This window comes from Ctenopharyngodon idella, chromosome 5 (assembly GCF_019924925.1).
Source record: "Ctenopharyngodon idella isolate HZGC_01 chromosome 5, HZGC01, whole genome shotgun sequence".
In the NCBI taxonomy this organism is placed as follows: Eukaryota; Metazoa; Chordata; class Actinopteri; order Cypriniformes; family Xenocyprididae; genus Ctenopharyngodon; species Ctenopharyngodon idella.
Window position 1 is genome coordinate 27,692,267 of NC_067224.1, and position 5,298 is coordinate 27,697,564.

Sequence of the window (5,298 nt, forward strand, 5' to 3'; positions counted from 1 at the left end):
AACAGAATTTACTGTATAATGCGAAATGTCACGGAATTTGTCAAATTTTTGATGAATAAATAAAAAGTAGGTCAGTCAGTACACTTAAATCAAATTGTGATATAGACTAGTGTCTGTGAATATTAAACCACAAAAAGACTATTTAAATATGAATCCTGCATGTTATGTGTGTCTCTGTGTGAATGAATGGCGAAGACATGCGATTTCATTTACCACGCACACACACACTGAAGCACGTGTGACACTGGTGGTGTTTTCAGCCTCTGCCATCTCACTATGAGGACATGAATGCATGAACTTCATCTCCAGAGCCGCTCTGAGGGTCACTTCATGAGCATTTTACCATTTTGAGAAAAGCTATCTTCATATAATAAACACACAGAAACTCATGGCAACCCATTAAAAAATAAAAGTTTAACTTAAAGTAATAGTGACAGAAATATATTACTGTTGTACAGTAGAATTTAGCTACGTCTCAATATAATAATAATAATACTAACATTATTATTAATAATAATAATAATAATAATAATAATAATAAATTGTTACTAAAACTTTATTTTTTTTTTAAGGAATAGTCATTCATTTTCATAGTCATTATTTTTTCTTCCATGTTTTAATTTTAACAGTAAAGCTCTGCTGTGCAGCACTTTGTTTGACAAAAAAAAAGTTTGTTTAATTTCATATGATTAAAAGATAAATTAATGTTTTATGCCTTCATTTGATTGCCAGAAAAATTAAAATACACAACACAGAATTTCTGAAAAAACAAAAAATTTCATAGAAATGAACTAAAAAAAAAGAAAGTGAATACATTTTGTTGTTTTTATGAATTCAATTAATTAGACATTCTTTTTATTACAATTTAATTAAACTATCAAAATGGAATCCAGACAACTTAAAACAGAAAACAGAGCATTTGGTAAAAAACATATTTTACATATCGTAAAATATGTAATTTTTGTTAAACTTTTAATAAATTGTTGTTAAATTGTATACGTTTCATGATTTCAATTAATTAGACATGCTTTTTGATTACTAAAATTTAATTTAACCATTAAAATGGAGTCCAAAAAAGTTAAATGGAATCCCAAAAAACAGAATTTGGGAAAAAATAAAACATTTCACAGGGCCCTATAAAATGAATTTGTGTGCACTGTGAACAAAGCCTTAGTGTACGAGTGTACAACACAGAACCAGGCCTGAAATGAGATTCAGTAAGAGAAAAGCTTACATAATGAAGACACTTCATTAACATATGAAATGAGATCCAGGCAGCAGGCACTGAGGAACTTACATTCCATAGTTATTGTTCCAAAGAACAGGGGCCTGACAGTCAAGCCCAAGACAATGATGAAAAAGATATGGCGAGAGAAAAAGAGAAGCTTTAGAGACTACCCATCAAAGTAGCTCAAACTCTAAAACTTCACAATGATTTCCATAGTCTAAAAGTGAGATACGAAAAGTTGATTAAAAAAAAAAAAAAAAAAACACTTTATTAACAGATCTTTCACACAATCCCTCTCATGCATCCCAAAGGCAACTGACCACCCAGGCAAAATAAAATATATAGAAGTCTCTGCAACATAGATATAGATATAGAAGTCCCAATCCATATGACTCAACTCTTTATCACTTTTAATTTTATCCAAATTCCATGTCTTCTGGTGGTCTAAAATGACTGATTACGTCCAATAATGCAATATAATATATTGTTCACTTGATCCCCAAACACTTTACGCTGCCCTTCAGACTGAGAATATACACTCCCTAATATGGAATCTCACTTATGATGGACGAATAACCCTGTGAAGTCCACTTTGCAGGGAGCTACCAGCCAATGGGAACGCACCCTGAGGCTTCTTCTCTGTACCAGAGTCCTTTTTGCAGACTCAAGCTCAGCTCTGTCAGCTCTCATCCATCTGACTGAAGCAACTTCACAATGTGATGAACTGCAAAATGCTGAAGAGCAATAAAAACACAAGCATATGTTCCCCACTGGCCTGCTTTGCAACACGGTTTTGTTGCTTTTATGAATCTCTATAAACACACCAAAGTCTCTCCTCCTGATGCAAGAAGCAACAAAATGACTTTGACAACAACCATCTTTGAATCACATTAAACAAAGTTTTCAAAAACATGTACGACTTATTTAAATTATAAAATGGAACAAAGGGTAGCTCTTTGCATAGATCTTAAATTCTCCTGACAAGCAAAGCTGCTCAGTGTGCCATGAATGACAGCACTGCCTAATTTAACAAGCTCCCCATCTCAACTGGGGTAAAAGAGTTTTTAAAGAAACAGAAAAACTTAAATAGATCACAGAATTGTGTTAACATGTTATCAATATGACACTGAGCCTTGCCAATAAAACAGTACAGCTAGTAAAGTTAAAGTCAAGTAAAGTTGAGTATTAATTAGCCAACATGCAAAGTTTGTACAGTTATACATCACATCAAGCCTGACGAAAGGATGAAAGGATAATGAAACTTGCTCATGCACCTACTAGTCTGATTTGCACATTGATTAATAAATGAAAGCATCTCCTTAAAGGTAGGGTAGGCAATTTTTTATAAACACTTTTTGTTATGGTGGTTGAAACTCTCTTCTATATTTGGAATCAGCAATTTTCAGCTGATGAACGATTAAATAATATTGACAGCCAATCAAAATTCACCCGACTTTAACACGCGCGCGCTGCAATTGTATTCACACAGAATATTCACGCGCGTGTTTATTATAAACATAATTTTATCATTCTTTGGCGTGGACACTATACTTATCATTATAGTTATCATATCGTTCTTGTTGTGAACAACAGGCCATACCTTAACAATGGGTTACGAGGTAGCATCGAATTGCAGGGTCAAAGGTATATAGCGTGAAATATTCCGGTTACAGTGACTTGTATAACATCAGCCACCCAATCATAAACTAAACATGGCTTACCTCATTAAAAATGCATGCGTTTTGTACATTAGCAGAAACTTCTAAACGCTGTTTAGATTCAGCGTCTACATTTCGCATTCTACCAAACAAGCGGTTACCAAAACAGGTCGCGTGCACGTTGTACGCTGCGTTCGTCCAATCAACGTCACCGACCTCATGAATATGCAAATAAAACGTTATTTTACTGTTTACAAATATTCAGTACAGTGTGAAATTTTAAAACTTGACTGCCCATGATTTATTAATAATGCAGGCTAAAGTGTGGAAAACCCCCGTGATTAGGCCTACGTAAACACAGGGTTACAGCCCTGGGTTACAATGTCACAAGTGAAAAGTCCTTAAATGTAAGAAAAAAGCAATGTCGGTAATTTCAATCAAACAGGGCGATCCCCAAGAAAACACTTGCCCAGACAAGTCCCAATAATTTATAATTTATTTTAATAATGATTTAGGCCTATTTTAATACATTAATACAAAAAGCAGTTCTAAAAGCATAAAACAGAACAAAAACAACTCTTCTAGTAGAATGGTATCTTTGCTACACCTGAAATCGCGCCATATGCATTGACACCAGGAATCCCCTTTCTGACAGATGCAAAGCCTTAAAATGCAATTCAGTTCTCATAACCAAACCAAAAACACTTTATTCATATCTGTTCGCATAATTCCAAATAATTCCCTTTAATTTGATGCTCTGGGTGTGAGAACACTGATAAACGATTCCTCGTGCATCATAATCATAATCAAAAACGATCACGGTCAAATTAAAGGGCTGCATTTCACTAGCGCGCGTGTTACTATCAAGCATGACGCGCTGCCTCAAAACAACAAAGATAAATACCGAGTGATACATCTTCAAATGCTTGAAAGTAAGCTATCAAGAATTCATGATGAGATATCTACAAACGCACAAAAACAAAAAAAAATGTATGTAATGTAACTGTAATTAGAGCTGAGCAACTGCTCTCAATTGATAGACAGTAAATACGCGAATCGCTCGATCAGTTGAGATACACATACACGCGAATTGAGCAGTACACAGATATAACCTATTGGGTTTGTGAAGTAAGTTTCTAAATGTCGAGCTTAAATGGTCATAGATAAAGAATATAGCGGAGCAAAAGAACTAATCTTACCTGTCTCCTCTCTGTGAGTGAGTTGTGTAGGGACAGCAGCAGCAGCAGCAGCAGCACACTCGTTCAACTTGTCAACAGTATCAGCGGATGATTCCACGATTAGCTTCACGCATCTCCGCGAGAAAACTCCCTGCTTACTTTTTCGAATTAATCGTGTTGTTATTATTCAAAGGATATGTCTCATCGTATATGTAAATAGTGGACGTGTAAAATGCCACGATGCTTTCCATCTAGACAACAAAAACCCTGTCAGTGTTATTGGATTCTTCCGAGGCTGGCTTTGCACACTACTACAAGTGCGCTGAGTACAGACCTATCTCTTTCTGATGCAGACTCTACAGAGATAATGCAACGTTTTTAAAAAGACAGATCCGTGTATTATGAAGGACTAAACCTGCAAAGATAAATAAATGTATATAAATAAACGAAAAATAATAAAATGTGATATTGTAAAAATAAATAGCTAAATCTAATAGGGCAAACGTAATCTAGAGCTGAACTGTGATTTTATATATATATATATATATATATATATATATATATATATATATATATATATATAATCAACTCATTTATTTGTTAATTGCTATTATCTAAAATAATTATTCTTTAATTTATTTCGACTTCCAGTATGATAATGAGGGGGGTGGTCAGTTAACTCCTATTGGTTGGTTTGGTTTGGCGTTCCGTATGTTTTGCCAGCCTTACTGCTGATTGCGCCACCAATACACGTGACCACACCTGAGAGTCAGTTTTAATAGCAACATAATAAAGAGTTTCATTACTATTTGAAATGTTCTAATTCAATCTCGCTTTCAGTATGTCTTTGGGGAAAACATTTAAGTTGTCCCTATTTATTGGTGAATTCCTACGATTGTTAATAATCACATTTAATTAATAATCGATTTGAATTTTGGAATTCAAATCGATGGCCAAAAACAATGCAAACTTACTATTTGTAATACATTTTATACTTTTAACATAATATTTTATAATTATATTATTTAATATTATGAGAATATTTAATAAACAATTTCATATGGTAAATTAAATTCACTGAATTAAAGTAGTCCAACAGAGCGCGATAAAGATTCTGATCTGGGTTCAGTTAGGGTTAGGGTTCTTTTAAACTCTAAATGTGATTACATTTTAAAGGCCACCTAAACGCTGTTCCCTAAACAGTTGCGATGCTGTGGGCGGTCCAGTTATCCAG